This window comes from Miscanthus floridulus, chromosome 3 (genome assembly GCF_019320115.1).
Source record: "Miscanthus floridulus cultivar M001 chromosome 3, ASM1932011v1, whole genome shotgun sequence".
NCBI lineage: Eukaryota > Viridiplantae > Streptophyta > Magnoliopsida > Poales > Poaceae > Miscanthus > Miscanthus floridulus.
The window spans coordinates 13938411-13957101 of NC_089582.1; the positions used below are offsets into that span (position 1 = coordinate 13938411).

The 18691-nt window shown below is 43.5% G+C and overlaps 2 long non-coding RNA genes and 1 pseudogene across 2 annotated transcripts; all 3 read right to left on the bottom strand.

Annotated features, from left to right (window-relative positions):
- Positions 1–3175: 3175 nt before the first annotated feature.
- Positions 3176–3969, bottom strand: LOC136545044 (uncharacterized). Its single transcript, XR_010780897.1, has 3 exons — positions 3919–3969; positions 3594–3829; positions 3176–3376 (listed from the first exon to the last, which is right to left on the bottom strand). It is a non-coding gene; the product is annotated as an uncharacterized lncRNA (long non-coding RNA).
- A 2639-nt stretch (positions 3970–6608) lies between these two features.
- LOC136545041 (uncharacterized) lies at positions 6609–9913 on the bottom strand. Its single transcript, XR_010780896.1, has 3 exons — positions 9411–9913; positions 8891–9331; positions 6609–7172 (listed from the first exon to the last, which is right to left on the bottom strand). It is a non-coding gene; the product is annotated as an uncharacterized lncRNA (long non-coding RNA).
- A 2360-nt stretch (positions 9914–12273) lies between these two features.
- Positions 12274–18339, bottom strand: LOC136542871 (uncharacterized; annotated as a pseudogene).
- Between the last annotated feature and the right edge of the window lie 352 nt (positions 18340–18691).

Below are 18691 nucleotides of genomic sequence, written 5' to 3' on the forward strand. Positions count from 1 at the left end.
TGCTGCGAGAGAGCAAACTGATACGTATCTCGGATTTTGATGGAGGTACTCTTTAGCTATCTGCTACTCCGTACTTCAGAGATTTGGCAACCTGCATTCGGAGCCAGCGGGCGAGCGCGGTGCCGCGGCCGAGCGCACGCGGTGCCGGCAGGCGAGCGGCGCGGCATGACCGGCGCGGCCGAGCGGGGCTTGCGCGTCCGGCAAGCGAGCGTGGCAGGCCCATTGAAACGTGCGGCTCACGTGCTTCGTCCGCCACGCTGGCACTGCCACGTCCCCTGGAGGCCGCGCCGAATGAAAAATGGACCTGCGGTGAACAACTTGACAAGTTCAGGGGTCTATTTTCCGCGTTTGCAAGTTCGTGAACCGGATTGGCACAGGCCGACAAATTAAAGAGCCGCCAGTGTATTTCACTCATATCTTTTCTAAGGCAAATGGGTAGCACTTCCCCTATCTCGGCATCAGCATCTCTCGTCTTTGGTCAGAATCTCTTCTAGAGAGATGATGTGCAAAAATGGTGAAACACGCTCGCAGATAACCACTGGGCCTCTGCCTCCACGCACTGCACTACTGCCTCCTCAGGCCTTCTATAGCCAGATTGTTCTACAGAATAAGAGCACAAATCAGTAAGCATTTCAGTTAAATCAACCATAAGTTCATTCATAGTAAAGTGGAACCAAAGACAGATGCTGATTGTAAGACATCACCAAAACAACTTAATTATAGTTCATCATAATAGGCACGTACACTTTTCATAAGTCAAATGGGCAAATGACAAGCATATTGAGAGCTCATGCCTTTTTCATAAACTACGGTCCAATATCATGCATTAAAGATATTTTCTAGCATTATACTTTACACATGAATTTAAATCTATCATACACCAGTAAGTTGAAAGCAGCAGCAGGTATCATCAGACAAAATGCTATAAAATATGTACATCTAGGAACTGATGCAATTTAGATGAAAAAATGTTGAAGACAGTTTCTGAAACTACTATACTCACATTTGCTTTCGTCCAATATAGATGGCCTTGCAGATCTACTGGGTCCTCCTTTTCTGCTTAAGCCAAGGTTTAAGATTCACGTGCACAAGTGTTGTGGCCAATAGCAAACCGTTTAACTATTTCAGTAGGGACCCTTGAATGTTCAGAGTAATTTGAGAGCATCTCATGAGTCAACACAATCCAAGCTAATTATCCCAAATTCCATGCGGGTCAATTATCCCATTTGCGTTCCCATCTGAATATAAGCTCTAAATACAAGCTCATAATATCCAGACCTCAATTGATAACGAAGGGAAATCCAAGCTCTAAATACAATCATCATACACACCTGCTCCATCTAAGGACCAAGGTAGCATCTCCATCCTCCAGTACCCTAAACAAGAACACAAGATACATAATTTTTAGAAAACAGACACACCAAGAAACGAAAGTGCATGAACCTGGACGTGGCAGATCCGGTCTCCCACGGATGAGCGGCCGTGGATCTGGCCTCCCTTGCACGAGCGGGGGCCTCTAATGGCCGCTCGATGCCGGGACTTGGTGACGGATGGCGACGGCGACGGACGAGACTGATTGGTGATGGAGGCCGCGGCAGGGACGGCAACCGCAGCAGGGAGGGAGAGGAGTAGGCGGACTGGATCTGTGCGCAACGGGGACGGCGACCGGACGACCGCGCTGCGGGGACAGTTGCCGTGGCGGCTGGAACGGCGGCCGCGGCGGAGAGGACAGTGGACACAGCAGAGACGGCGCCTCGGTGAGCTCGCGTTGGCGGTGGAGATGCGGAGAGGAGCGGCCCTTGGTGCGAGAGTCCGTGAGAGATGCTGCTAGGTGGCCGGGTGGGAGAGGATAAGATTGGGAGCAGGGAGAGGAGGGACCGGGAGAGAGAGAGAGCCGAGGGGGAGAGAGAGAGAGAGGTTGCGTGAGGAATACATCGGCCGGGGCAAAATATCAACATCGTGTCCTCATTTTTATTTTTTATTTTATTTTTTTTATAATCTTTTATCTTTTTTAATGGTAAGCTCTGATATTCAATATATGTGATATGAATATACGACACTTTTTAAATGGTAAACCATGAATATCAATGTACAACACTTATGTAAGGTCCATTTTAAATCATAAAATTATATTTTGGCTCACATATTTCACTCTAGCCTATATCTTGGAGTTAGACAAAAAAAACATTTATTTGCCAGGGAATACTTTGGATCTTGCATCGTTTACAAGAGAATATGATCTGTGACATCCAACCGTGACGACAACTAAATCAGTCGTCACAGATGTATCACCTCAAGAATGAACCATCGCAGATAATAGAATTCTATGATGCTTTCATAGAACGTCACTAGTAAACCATCATGTAAAGCCTTAATTCTTGTAGTGGTTTAATGGCGTTGTTACCAAAATTGTCATGTTAGCTTTTATGTTGGAAAACGGGTTTTATCCAGATGAAACTCTCTTTATCTCTCTCTTCATAATTATTTATCACTGTATTGCCGGTTCCCCTCTGATTCACTACCACACAAAAGACCATCACTGCTGGGTTGAGGGATTTCCAAGATTCAAACTCAAGACCTCAACGTTCATGTTTCTGCGAGCGCACCTGCCAACCGAGCTATGTGACACATATGACTATATAGCTAACGCTATTCTTTTAGCTATACATTTTTTAATCTTATATTATATATTTAACACTCAAAACAATCTTAAATGAAAAAGGTTGTTAATTGCAAAGTTATAGATCTAATCAAGTACTACAACTTTGATGTTGACTTTGTCTCCATTCGACATTGTTAATCATGTCAAATCTGATCCGAGAACTTATATTGAATATTTAGACTTGGAAACCATCTCAAATTAAAAAAATTGTCAACTACAAAGTTTTAGATCTCTTTGTACTCTACAATTTTGATATAAAGTTTATTTTCATCTTATCTCAAATGAAAAGTTATGATTTTTTTTGGTGCAAAACAACTATCACCACTAGTTCAAGCGACGAAGCGATAGTGATAGGTATCACTCATGCCTATCATTGCCAGTTGTGCTATCACTATGTTGAAGAAAATCGACTTCTTGAAAGGAATGATGACAGCACGTTCCTCCTTCTCCAGCTTTCTCTTCCTTGTCGTGTTCTCCTTTTTTCTTCTTCTTTCCGAACTCGACCTCCATATCCTTCACCTGCCAAACACATGTTTACCATACCTCTCTTACGCCGGTTGGGTAGGTTTCACCTGTTTACCATACCTCTCTTACGCCGGTTGGGTAGGTTTCGGTTCGTCCTTGTTGTCAAAGTACTTATTCATCAAACTAGATCTGTACCTGTACCTTCTAGTGAGGAATTGCATGTACCTCATGTACACCATCTTTTCACATCTGTTAAGGTAAGTGTAGCAGGTCCATCAAGGCAAACTGTGCATAGAGGCTGGAGAAAATTCCTTTTTTAATAGAAGTTTAATCTTAATAGTTGCTTTTCCGATCAAAGGATAAATTCCGATGCAAGAATTTAACTTGCACCATAGCGGTGCTAAGGAGCAGCAAGAAAAGCACCATAACGGCCCCTCCAAACTACTACAGGGTGCACCCATCTTACCGTGGGGCATGACGTGGAGGAGCGACGGCGAGCTGAAGGTGTGGCCGTCAGGTGGATCCGGGCTGTGCTGCCCTCCTGCTGCAGAATGGGGTTGGGGCAGGGAGGAACCGGATGGGGGGAGCCAATATCGGGCACGGGGGCGGACTGGAGACGTCGATCCGGAGCTCCTTGAGGTAGGGCAGCGGCCATGGCAACTGGTGGCGCACCATGGCTATCGAAGGGCGGCACGGCATGGCCTTGAAAGAAGGAGATCGATGGAATGATTCAGCTGATTGGAAGAAAAGGAACGCAGAAGGAGAGGAAGAGGCAGATGGGTGGTTCTCACCGGAGGATGCCGCTGTCACCGTCCTCACTCCGAAGCCGACGCTTTCCTAGCGCCGCCGCGGCGGATCAGCGAATGTGGCACTCGAGCAGGCTGACGCATGTCTTGCAGGTCTTGCAGTGCGATGCAGGCTGACGCAGGCAGCAAGTTTAGCCCGTTAGGCATTGCAGGCTGGGCTGCTTAAGCCCGCATCAATTGAAGCAGGAGCCCACAACGTCCACAAGGCCTGTTTTTGCAGGCGGTCCGAGCAGGCTGGAAGGTTGGCCCGCACCTGCTTGCATTCCTATTGCTAGCTGATGACAAGTAGTAGTTTGTAAAGAATTGATCAGACAAGTAACGAGAACTTTGTAGCTTCCGCCACTTTAATTATAATTGCCAGATGATTACAATGGTTCTTGTTCTTGTTTTTGTTCTTTGTCATGGTTCGCTATACATCGGCATGCAACACGTCCTCTAATGCATCACTCTGGAAATTGCATGGGCACATTGTTATTGGTACCCATTAGATAATGCATTGGAGTCTTCATTACTCCAAAGATAAATACGCTAATATTCCAAGCGAACACTCTTAAATGAACTAGTTATGTGTTTACAAATGAACTAGCCAGTGCACACTACTTTTTATTGTACACACTTTGTAAAGCACCGCACTCCGGTTTTATGGGAGTTTCCTAAATTTATCTTTTCTCTAGTGTGTTTCCGAAGGTTATCGTGGAGGCGTTATTAACTGGTCCCCATTAATTAGTAATAGTAAGATATGTTTTCATGGACCTGTAACAAAATTACAGACGTTGCAAAGGCATGGCAAAACCAAGAAATTGGATGCTCACACTACACTAGTACAGAAACAAGCTTTAGTCCCGATTCTCAACCTCCTTTAATCCCGGTTTTGGAACAGGGACTAAAGGTCTTGGTTTTAGTCCCGGTTCCTCCAACTGGGAGTAGAGGTGAAAAAAAGTTGCAACTGTAGAGATTCGAACCTACGACCTCCCATTTCAGCTCTTGCATACGTTACCATCTCACCTACCATCACACATCTAACTTAGATAAGATACGCTTTCCTTTTAAATTCAGTTTCGAGACACCTTTAGTCCGGGTTTGAGACATAAACCGGGACTAAAGGTACCTTTAGTCCAGGTTCGTGTCTCAAACCGGGACTAAAAGTCACACTTTTAGTCAGGGTTCATGTCTCAAACTGGGACTAAAGATTCTCGCACTGACGTGCCTCTGACACACCTCGGTAGCCGTTGGGCAGGGACCTTTAGTCCCGATTGAAGCTACCAACCGGGACTAAAGGTTTCTCTAGTCCCGGGCGTGAAAAATACCAGAACTAAAGCCAAATTTCGAAGTGAATCAAAAGTCGTTTATCTACTAGTGATAGCTGATGTGAAATGGTGTCATGGAGGGAATAAAAATGACAACAAAAAACATTGACACCTCGTAACTACAGGAAAATACGCCATTCCAGTAATCGACAAAAGTGGATTATCTCACATAACTAAAAAGAACAAAACGTGGATACTTTTTGGTGCGACATTCCAACGTGGCCCTATTGTCCTGCCTGCTGCGTTCGCACAGCATCTCTCCAATGCGCGGGCGTCCCTTGTGATATTCGAAAGGAAAGAGCAGGTACTGTTTGTTTCGACGTTTCCCCGTGATCGACGTTTCCACCCTTTGCGATATTCGTAAATGGCCCCCATCCGAGCGGTAACTGCTCAACACTCATGGCCAACCAAACAAAAAGCCTGTATTCCCTTGCATGCAACCGATCGATTGGCTCAATCCCTTCTTTCCAAAAAAAACCCAGCGCCCAAAAGGTTTCCGAGAAACAACGTCTCGCCAATCTCACAAAAAAAAATTTAAAACAAACCACGTCTTGCCATTCTCGCCAAAAAGAAAAGGAAACAGACAATCCGTTCCAGAAAAACCGGCGCCCAGAACGTTGACTCGCAAAAAAAAAAGGAAACAAACAATCAACGCGCCGGTCTCATGCGATCGCAGTTAGCGCCTCCCACGACCCCAGCTTAATGCACACGTGAAAAAACTTAAAAGGGGTAAAACTGCCATCGCCATTCGTACTTGACGTCGACGTCAACAACGATCTCTACTTCAAGCCGTCGACGTCAACAACGATTAGGACTTGACAACTTTTTAATTTGAAATCATCTTGTCAAGCAAAACTACGTTTGAATTTTCAAAAATTTGAAATTTGAATTTTTAAACGACCTCGGATGGACAAATAGTAAAAATAAAAGTTGTAGATCTTGAAAAGTTATGAAACTTTATAGTTGATAACTTTCTCATTTGAAATCATCCTATCATGAAAAACTACGTTCGAATTTCTCAAATGTGAAATTCAAATTTTATAAGTGATCTCGGATGGAGAAACTACCAAAATAAAGGTTGTAGATCTCGAAAAGTTATAAAACTTTGTAGTTGACAACTTTTTCATTTGAATTAATTTAGGGCCTCAAACAACCAATTTATGCTCAGTTTTGTATAATATGTGGGGAACCGAAATGGATTGTAGACACAAGTGAACGTGAGGTGCACTGGTAGAGGAGTTTGTGTGTGACAGAGAGGTTGCGGGTTCGAATCTCGCCCGATGCAAAGTGTGCAAAAATTGTGAAAAAATGCTACTCCGATAGAGTGGGCAGTGTGGCCGCTGGTTGGGACCTCCTTAGATTAAAAAAACATTTTGCTATTTTTTTTTTGCCCTTTTTTCGTGATTTCCGGAAATTGATTTGTAGGAGCGGCTCAATATCCGGTCGCCCGTACAAATCGATTTGTAGGGGCGGCTGATAACACTAGCCGCCCCTACACATATATAATTTGTAGAGACACTTGCGTAGGGGCGGCTGAGCAAACCGCCCCTACAGAGCCGCTGGAGCTGTCCCTACAAATCATATTCTACATAGTGACTTGATGTCAACAGCGATCTCCTACTCCAAGCCGCCGACGCCTGTCCGTCAGCTACTGTGCCACCGCCGTGACCTATCGACGTCAGCACCAAACGATCTCCTGCACCAAGCCACCACTGTCCCGTGGCCACTCGACGTCAGCAGCAATCTGACGCCTGTCTGGCGCCGTCACGTGGCCACCCGACATTGACAGCAATATGCTTCTCCTTCGATCGCTGCTCCTCGTGTTCTGCTTCTCGGTCAGACGACGTCTGTCTGGTGCCGTTGCGGTGGCCCCCCGACATCGACGGCAATCAGTTTCTCTTGCCCTCACCTGTGATCTGCTTCTCGGTCAGGCTGTACACAAGGCACAAAAGTCACAGGTAAGTGACGATATGCAAAGGAAATTAAATCCTACTTTTATGAAATGTCATTGTAGCAACTACTTTCTCTTATCCACTAATTTTTTTATGCCTATAATCTATAAATATACCTATTTGTTACTTTTTGTTTTGATCCATTGTCCCAAACCAACAACCCAAAATTAACAGTTTTTTTTGTCTATATAAACATGGATGCATCTATAAACCAACTGCCACAAAGATTATGATGACTGAGTGGAACAAAGTGAAGTTGGATAAATGAACAGAGGTGCAATAATTAACTTGCAAGGTTGAAGCGTTCAAGAAGAAACTGGACACGACAACAAATGAGCAGCAGTAATTACCTAAGCATTCTCTTATAGAGCACAAGATCAGCAGCAATGCAAAGTCATTATGTTAGTGTCTGCACGTGCAGAGTTCCTATTTTAATTTCAGCAGCAATGCATAATCAGGCTCAGCAGCTCAGGCCTCCTTTTAATTTCTTTTTATTCAGTTCAACATTTCATCAGATGTAGAAAGGTCACTCATCAACAGACCCTTTTCTGCAGTATTCGTGACGATATTCAGTGAGGCCAAAGCAGCAACTAAACTGAAATTTGGCATCCATTTTGTATACTCTTAGTTTTAATCCATTGTCCCAAACCATCAACCCAAAATTAACGGTTTTTTTAGTCTATTAACGTGGATGCATCTATAAACCAATTGTGACAAAATCAGCTGTTGCAAACCAAAGATTATGATGACTACCTGCAGAAAAGCCAATCTAGCCAGATTGCATCTAATATAATTTTATAAAGCTGATGGAACATCGCATTCTACCAAAGATGAAACAGAACATAAACCACCGGTTCATGAGAACAATTTTTTAAAAGTATCACTAGATGGCTAAAGGGGGCAGCTGTTGATAATGTAAAATCACTTTATCATTTATCCGTCTTTTAGTCAGCATAAAGGAAACATGATTTCAAATTTTGTTTCCATTCGCCATGAAGAGTGTTTCTGAATTCAGTCATGCTGTGAACATGAAGGAAACAATATATATATAGTCAGAAAAGGCATATTAATTTCATTGGAATGTTAGAAAAAGGTGAGTTTTGTTTTAGAAAAAAATCATATTAGTTTCATAAGTCGCTTAAACCTTAATGACATATTCCAAAACCTAAGTACCATACTCCTGTTGAAGTTTTGGGATGATGACCAAAACAACATTTAAACCAAATGTAATGGACCGCGTGCTAATCTTAAAATCCAAACTGCGAAAAACAGCATTAGATTTTTCTTTTCTTCAAATTGTAGTAATGTGAAGTGTGATATTCTTAAAATTCACGTTCAGGTCTCAAGTGGATTAGAATTTCTAAGCTATAATTCACAGTAGGCTATTGAATGTTCTTAATCACCTATATGGTCACATGTACAAATCTGTGTCTTTTTACCTCTTTCGCAGTGGGTGGTAACATGTAAACCAGCCAAGTCCTAGGATTGAAACACCGTAAATTCCTTTATGAAACATCTAAGAAATTTTGCGTATTAACAGGGATTCAAAAATTTCTGCACTTGTGTTGATGAATGCAATTGTGGAACAATGTGAGCATATGAGATAGATTGATAGTATATAGCTCAAACAACATACAAGAAATTCGTAGCTAAATTCTCTCAGAATGAAAACACCCGCGAGCTCATCTTATGGCTCACCTTGGTGACAGCTAAATCATAGAAGTGCGGTAAGAAAGATCTGCTTCTCCTTCCCTTGCCGCCTCAATGGTGCCATCGTCGTGGACACTCGACATCGATGGCAACCTGCTTCTCGTACCCTCGCTGCCTCCCACGCGATCTGCTTCTCTACATGGGCATACTCACAATAAATTGCACACACACAAGGTTGGACACTCTATATATACATGGACTAGCGGTACCAAGAGTCCATCATAAATGAATAACCAACAAGCAGTACTGGCAGCACAAGAATTAGATAAAACAAGCTCTGGCAGCACGAGAAATAGATAAACAACGAATTGGGAACAAGCAGGATCGGGATTGTAGGGTACTAATTATCGTAATAACTACAAATAACAGCTACTGACTATCACAAATGAATTAAATAAAGCTTCCATACTCCAATCTGGCATCATTAACCTGCACAAAAACTAGCCGTGAACAAATTAAACTAAGTAATGGCAGTGCACTCCGTCTTGGGAGGAAGGAGAAGCCATACCCTGAAGTGAGGGTGCAGGGTGCGGCGACCTGGGGATCTGGCGCCGTGGTACGCAGATGGGGGAGAGGATGAGGTCGGGTTGGATTGCCCTTCTTGCCGGAGAGCGCGACGAGGTCAGCGATGCCGCGCCCGCGCCAGGCGAAGGCGTCCATGAGGAGCGGGAACACTAGCTCCGGGTTGGGCAGGTCCGTGGCGGGTGTCGCGGCGGCCCGTCTCGACTTGCCACAGCGAGCGGTGGAACTGGAAGGAGACGGCGTCGCGGGCCGCGAGCGCCACGACGTCCGCGCCGCCTCAGGCGCCGCCCGCCTCGCCCTCCGCCGCAGCCTCGCCAGCCGCCACCGCCGCCAGCCGATGCGGCCGCGGCTTCCACTCCACCGCTCTGCTCGATTGGAGCGACCGGCCCAGCTCGATTCGCTATTTCGCTCGAGTGGAGCAATCGCGAAGCTCGATTCGCTATTTCTCTCAATTGGAGCAGGCTCTCTGCTCACCGGCCTCCGCCTAGCTCGATTGCGGAATGGATAAGACAAAGCAACGATGTCTTTGTTCTTTTTTTAATAAAAAAAGAACATGGGCCCCACTTGAACCCAAACCATTTGGCACAGCAACAACTATCTACAAGTTTATTCGACCAAAAAAAAGAACTAGAGTCTACAGCTCCGTTCGGCATTTCAAGGCACTGTTGCCTCGGCTGCCGCGGCGGTCTCTGTGAGGTTGTAATTTTTTTTTTTGCAGCAATATGGACTACTTTGCTAATGTCCTAAGGCTGTGTGAGAGTGAGTGTGATCGGAGCGGGGATTAAAAAGCCAAAAATCTCTATGATTAAAAGATAAATAAAGTTGTCATCGAAACTATATATAATCAACCTTGTTTTATAAGCTTCAGACATGATTCATCATTTTATGTTTTAGTCATTCTTAGGTACATGGAACCTGTTGAAAATCATGGTTGGCGCACACTATTTAAAGACGACAAACCAGATCAACGAAGGTAACTACTGGTCATTTTATATATATCAATGCTTTGTAATGTAAGTAAATGGTATTAATTACTCTTTTTTACTTTTACTTGCCGCCAATATCAACGCGTGTCGACTCCCCTCCCTCAGCGAGTGTACTGCTGCTTGCAACGTCTCCTGCATGGGGAGACGACTCCATTGCAGATGAGCTGAGCGGCACGGAAGGAGAACGCCGGGCGGCATGGAAGGAGAACGCCGTGCGACTCCATTTCACGAACTTTGCTTTTTGGATTAAATATTACTTTAACGTCGATATTTAATTTCATAATATTGTTATCTTATCGTGCGATCCGTGTATTTTTAGTACAAAAGTTTAGTTGTCCCGTATCAACGCACGGGTACGAACCTAGTTAAGGAACAATAATCAGACAAGTAACGCATGCTTCGTGGACACCTAACCTGTACGAGGCATATACTATCCATATTTGTCATTCCTCGGCAAGGACAGGCCCTTGAAAAATAAGCACTGCGCAAACCATTTTGTTGTCGATATATACCCCCATCAGCTATATATATATAACTTGCACTTCCACGCAGCTCATTAATTAACTCGATCTTCAGAATCCTCAAAAGAACCACACCTTCCTCTAATCTGCTAGTGATTCCAGATGGCCTTCTATTCCTTCTATCATCTGTTCATGAAAGAAACCAATAACTAGCTATAGAGCTAGGTTATTCTGTGATCAGCAGTTGGATCTCTGAAAGCGGCTGGAGCAACAGGAAATAAAAGTAAGGAAAAAACAATATATGCATATATTGCATCAATATAAACATAAACCCAATCGATCACTCGTTATTTTTCTCTCTTGTGTGTGGTCATCACTTCAAATATATATATATATATATATATATATATATATATATATATATATATATATATATATATATATATTCCGTTGTCTCCTCAGCAGGTAGAGTGACTGTACTTGTACGGTCCAGGGTCGACTCCCTCTCATGGCGGAGATGGTGGCTTCAGCCCTTGTTCAGGAGGCCGTGAACAGTGGCGTCTCCTTTGTGTTGGGCAAGCACATGGAGAAGAGGACGTAGCAAGGGCACATCTTGGAGAGGCTGGAGATGGCTGTCAATGAACTTGAGCTTGCAGTTGAGAGGTCCGCAAAGCTGCCCATCACAGATGTCTCACTACTTGGCCGCAGGAAGATAATCAAGTGTGCCTACCACTATGCCAGAAAACCTTATCAGTGACGCGTGTAGAGGGTCATCAGTGACGCGTAAAACACGCGTCACTATTCTTGCGTCTGTGATAAGGGCACATTAGTGACACGTAAAAATGCGTCACTGATAGGAAACTATCCGTGACGCATATTTAGAACACGAGTCACTGATAACGCGAACATGCGTCACCGATAACTGTAAGACGCGTCACTGATAAGGAAATAGAGTGACGCTTATTCAAAATACGCGTCACTGAAAACGGGAACACGCGTCACTGATAAATCCATATCAGCGACACACTGTGGGAACCCGCGTCACTAATAAGTCTATATCAGCGACACGTTGTGGTAACACACGTCACGAATAAGGATATATGAGTGACACATACTAAGAATATGCGTCACTGATTTGCGTCACTGATAATTTGATATCAGTGACTCATGTCTGTCTAATGTGTCACTGATAGCATATAACAAATGTACACATTGCTCATCAGAACCCCACATCGTTCACAGAAGAAATATATATATATATATATATATATATATATATATATATAATATATATATATAAGTCATCAATATGTAACATGTTCACACGAGATAGACATCAAATTCAACAGATTCACATTTATATCAAATGTTCACAACTTGTTCAAAATCCATCACAACTTGTTCGAAGTCCATCTAAACATTGGGCTTAATTTATTTAGTCACACACTACATCACTGGACTCACACTGATAATGGCAAACACACATCACTGGTCATGATGGAACTCTCCTTTCTTCTCGATGACTTGTTCCACTAAGAACCTGGCTAGCTTTTCTCTAATCATGAGCATATCGATGGGCGTCGTCAACACTTCAAATTCCTGTGTCAAGATAGAACTTTGGTAAAAAAGAAAACATGGTACAGTACAATGTACAGGACAATATAGACAATCAATGTAAAAAATCACAGTTGCTAAGCTTGATGCAAACAATCAAGGGACATAGGAACATCCGCAGATGTGGAAATTCATTAGCAAGCAGATGGTGCTATGCCTATGTCTATCACTGAGTAAAATATATAGGCAGCGTAAAGCATCGAGCATTCGAGCTTATGACTAAAGTAGTACTGTGCATGTTTCCACTGAAAAGAAACTGCAGAGTTTTCTTCTACATCAAGGGAATAGCCTACAAATGTAGTGAAATCGCATTAAGGTTTGAAATACAACTGTTACTTGAGACTTTTTTCAGGACACGCAGGACTGTTTCCTTGAGACTGATTTGAAGACAGAATGCTGAGGCCACACAAACTTTTTCATCAAGACTATGAGCAATCGGCTAGTGCCACTATTACCGAATAATGATACTCAAATTGAAACACAAACTGGCCACTGCGACAATGGCCACACTATATCCGAGTGCTAGGAAACAAATAAACAATCAGAGAAAATAATCTGTTAGCTAGCTGCATGCTCCTAATCCAATCACTAAACTACCTGGAGCATAAGGAGGTTCAGCTGCAAAAGCACAGAGCCGGCACCTGCTCCTCCACCCTCATCAGATCACTCCCCAAAACGAAAAGACAGGTAGCAATACAAATAAAGCCTCCACCTTTTCTCTTCTCTTGAGATAGAAAAAGACAGGTAGCAGAACAAGTACCATGGGCTAAAAACTATACTAGGACATGACACAGTCACACACACTCAAACAACCATGGGCCATTATATTTGCACATCCAAAGTTTAGATATGAATACCTCAGAGTATTCCAAGTTTGTCTTTCTCATAGCTAAAAACAAGTGGTGTGCAGCATACCAGCCAGATGACTTAGCAGAAGATTGTTGAAGGCACTGCGACAAATATATATAGAACACAATAATTTGAAAATGGAAGTTGAACACAGTACTTAATATACTAGAGGCACAATATTGACTTTTATTTTTGGAAGCACTTACCGCATATTTAAAAGCGTGTTTCAATGGCTGTGGTCTGTCTTTCAGCTTGTTTGTGTGTCTTGCAAAAGCCCTACATGTAAGAGTACAACACACACATATATATGGCTCATTATGTTGGTTCAATGATATTGGCACTTATGAAACAAGTCAATAGTAGGTAAGCAAACAACTCACTCGTCAATCAATAGTTTTAGCACGCTGAAATCATGGTTTTCAGATCTGTTGGAATCAAGGTATATGACCTTATTCCACTTTTGAATTATTACCACGACGATCCAATGATCACCAGCTAAGCCGCCAGAGTTGTAGGCAAACATTATGTAGTCATTCTTGGTATACTTGGTGAAGGCCTTTTGTACATACTGCAGAACTTTGTCTCTATCAAATGTTATGCTGTCCAGTGACATCACTTGTGGATCTAGAAAGCCCATATGAATGTCCTTAGCCTTAGCTTCCACAACCAGTGATCTAAAAATAAGAAAGAACATGTAGACAACATGAGTACATAAACCAAAAGGGATATGCCTAGAGAAAATGAGTACAGAACAGCCGATGAACTGCAAGCATATGTATCTGGGTCAGCTACTTCAACCAGCTTAATTGCATTTTATCTGGGTCAGCTAGAATACACATGATGCAGAGCATGAAAATTGAAGTTTAACGTCTGTACTCTGTACCTCAACTCATGCAAGGTAAACCAAGCACAAAATTGATGTTTATGTTCAGTTTTATTCTAGAAGCACTCTAAACATGTTCAAAAGTTGACATGTTCAAAAGCTGACATGTTCAAAAGCGGTTCTGCAAAAATAGCAACTGGCAATAAACAAAGGCACAATAGCAGCTATCAGAACAGAACTGTATAAACAAGACCTAGTAGGTTCTGCAAAGGACCAAAGTAATAGTATCAGTAACCAGATAAAAGCTGCCGGCCAACACAGTTATTTTGTTTGCCAGAACAGTTAAACCCACCTACAAACAATCTACTTTAACTCCGCCACTACCAATTGTCCCCGAACTACTATGTGTTAAAGGTAATTGGTTTGTCTACGCTGAAGCCAACCAGCTTAGCTGTTAACTGGAGATTAATAGTGTGGAACAAAATTCGGCAAAAAACTGATGTCAGCTGGTCACTCAGACAATAATCAAAATACAGTCAGTGAACCAAACCAAATTCAACATGAAGTTAACAGAGCAACACAAAGGTTGAGTTGAAAGAGCATATCTTTTATTCATGTTTATCAGTTATGTAGGATCTCTGGTCATACAACACATGGAAAAACTTGAAACTTTTGGCATGCTCACACTCAACCTTAGAAATACTACAATGGGTGAGAAAAAAAACCTATCATGCCCAAGCCCAATCTATGCCTGGATGGCGTGCAGCGTGCAGCAGCAGCAGGGGAGATATACCACCGGAACAGAAAAGCTGACATGTTCAAAAGCTACAGCTCAAATACTATGCCCTTACATATGTACCAAAAAAGCTCTGAAACTAAATTTCACATCCTCTCTTTTCTCACTTATTCAGTTATTTCTTTTGAGAATATGGAGTACCTCTTTAGACAAAATATGATCCAAACACGGTGGAATCAAATTCCACCAATCTGAGCTCTTGTGCAGCCTAGTAATTTCTTGAGAGAAATTCATGGATAAAGTTAGGGGCACATAACTAATAGAAAATGTTCTGTTCATAGTACATTATATATATATATATATATATATATATATATATATATATATATATATATATATATATATATACCTTCTATCTTTGCCTGATTGTTATAAATTTAAGTTACCAAATACTCTATATGGAGATGGCTAGATACAAATGTAGGGATGATATAGATAGTTTTCATAATGACATAGGTGGATGATTTATTTATTAGATGGTTACTTTAAATGTAAGGAGAACTACTATCAGCTATGACCTTATTTCTGTTCTTCTACCATGGGGTAACAAAAGTAAAGAACACAGATTTGTTTGGAGGTACTTACAATATCCAGCATTGAAGAAGAGAGGCATCCAATGCCCCAAATTGGAAGAGGTCATACAGAAAATTGTATCTCACAAGCCTGACTTCGAAATTTGATGAGTTCAGCATATAAATACCCCTGAACCTAACCACTATCCCATGCTTATTGTTGACGCAATCTTTCATGTAATGAGCATGAAGAGTAGTACATCCAGGTCCTACCGCCTTGAGGTCCATTGCTGGGAGAAATGGGTGGCCACATTTGTACTTATCAATCCATTTTTGCTGCTGCGGTTGTTTTAGACTCTGTCCAACAGCCTTACTAGCCAACTTTTTATTTGTGGCTGCCTTTTCACTCTCTCCAGCAGCCTTACTAGCCCCTTTGGGTTGCTTGGGTGGCCTTGCACCGCTTCCAACAGCCTCAGTTCCCACTTTTGGCTGCGTGGGCAGCTTAGTGCACTCCTTCTCTAAGCTGTTTGGATTTTTTTGAAGGGTTGGCTGTATTATGCTCCTTTGGCACACTCTTTGTTGCATCAGATGTGGCTGGAGATTGATGATTTGAAGGAGTTGAATTGGCTCCACAAAGTAGCTTTGTAGAAATAATAGCATTAGTGCCCTTCGAAACACTCTTGGCACTCTTTGTGGTCTCATCTGGTTGAGATTGGGCTGGCTGGGTCTCATGTGTTTGTTTCACTAGAATCCAATCCCTTCTCCACTGTATCCTCTGTAGTAGAGCTTCTCTAAGTGTTTTGATATCATCATTAGGGGGCGGCTGCAGCACATAATCCTCATAACCCTGATGTACACATTCCACTTGGACTATTGCATAATCATAATCTATTTGGACTGATTCTAGCACAAACTCCTTTGGGAACACCCGACCCTCTGCAACCACAGGTCGATAGTTTCCAAGGTTCACTACCAAAGAACATTGGGTTGGCTCTTCAAGAAGATCAATAGTATCTAGAGCAACTGAACTGGGCCCCAACTCCAAGTCGTTTGGAACAGCGTTGGAGGCAGAGGCACAACTGCTCCTTCGTCCGCAGGCAGGACTAGGGGTCCTAGAAGGTGGTGGTCTTACCAACAAGCCTTGGTCTGCAACATAGGACATGACATCCTGTGTGACCTTGCTGGTAACCTCTTTCGTGACCTTAGCCGTCACTTCTTGTGTGACTTGAGCTGTAACTTCTTGTCTAACTTGAGCTGCTATCGCCTCCACATCTACTGCACCAGACCTCTTTCTTTTTCTGTACATGCCAGAACACCCAGGCCAACCATGCTTCCAGCCAGTGTAACTTGAAACAGTGCGCACGCGGCCTGGCTGTTCAGGGCCCTAACATGCAGTTAGCACATCATTCTCCCTGACCCAAGTGACGCCTGAAGATTCTGCGGCTGATTGCTTCTCTTTAATGTCTTCAGAGATTTTTTGTGTTGAATCCTGTTTCCAGATGATCTCAGCTTTATCTTCTGATACCTCAAGCTTACTCCTTGCTCGTAGAAACCTCACAGGGTGGCCTTCAGGGTAGTCATCCCATGGTTTAGGGATGCCTTTCTTGACTAACTCTGCATCCTCTAGCTCCCACTTTTTCTCTTTCCCATCATACCCTGCAGAGCCCAGACAATGGTTGTGCACATTTTGTTGCCGAAGCATTTTGTATTTCTCACTTCTCGCTATTTCTTCTGGGGACTTCTTCAATACCTCAAATTCTGCCCAATCTTCAGGTTGAATGTAGGGGTGCTTCTGAAAGGGACTGAGGTTTTTCTCGATAAAATCGGTCACTAGCCTGTTTTTGTGGGTTCTCCAACTCTTAGATATCACCTTCATTATATACTTAGGCTCCTCAGTCTTCATTGTATCTGGGAACTTCAAGTAGGGCATGACATGTTTATTAAACAAGTCCCATTTCCTCTCATCAGTAAGGTTTTTGAATGATGGCATAACTAAGGATAGCTGTTGTCTAGCAATCAAATGAGCAAGCAATCGCAATCTTCGTTGTTGTTTCACCTCAATTGGCTTCCCATCTGGATGTATCTCTGTGACCTCGATCATGTCAGTAGGCCACTTAGATGATGTCTTTGGTTTTTGGGGTCGGCGCACAGGCTCAGGCACAGACTGCTGCTGCTCATCATCAACGGGTGATTCTACTTCCTCAGAAATAGTTTGTGTCCCTGCTTCGTCGTCACCACTTGATGAAGAATCCGTGGAAGACACCTATCAATCAAATTCGAGAAAGATGTGGTTTAGCAAATTGCAGAAGACCAAATTTAGATGCTAGAAATATGCTAAACACTTGAAATGACTGTGGGTGGTGATAGCTTACCATTTTGATGTGGAACTTGAAATGACCGAGGAGGAGGCCGGGGCAACGGGGGTGGTGACCGGTGGATCTCCAGCTCGGGGCCCCAACTCTTCCCGCCGCCGGCAAAGCCGCTGCGGCTGCCCTGCGCGTCCTCTTGCGTCTTGCTCACGAATGGGAGAGTCGAGGGCGGGAGAGGCGGTGGCGCACGGGAGAGGCGCGCCGAGAGATGCGGCGGCGCACGGGAGAGATGCGGGGCTGCGGATGCGGCGGCGCAGGGGACAGATGCGGGGCTGCGGGAAACGGGAGGGAGGGACTGCGGGGCTACGGGGACTTGGGGACTGAATTTGGGCCTGCTGGTTTCCGGCCCAAACAAAATAGAACGATTGGTGAAAAGCAAGCAAGCAAGCACCTAGCCATCCTTGAGGACGCCTCTGTAAACCCGGCCGAAGCCGCCCTTGCCGTCGAGGTTGCGATCGCTGAACATGTTGGTGGCCTCTTCCATCTCCTTGAGCGTGAACACCATCGTGCAGCTGCGTTTCTTGGGCGGCTGGCTGATGCTCCTTCGCCTGCCATAGCTCAGCCAGGCTTGTACACCCCTGCAGAGTGCAGAGGACGTCCGTTCAGATCATCAAACGATAGCAAATTCAAAAGTATCCCTGACAGCAAGAACAACGAAATACTAACTGTGCTTCAATAAAACATAACGTGAACTAATAAAGCTACAGAAACCCAAATTGGTCATGCGAATCACTCGAAATAGATGCAGTGACTAAGTAGTTTCATATTTCATTTCATCTGTTAGCATCACGAAGCTTCACTGATTTCATCATTTAAGTATCACTGTGACTGAACCTACTACGCTCGTATATGAATTA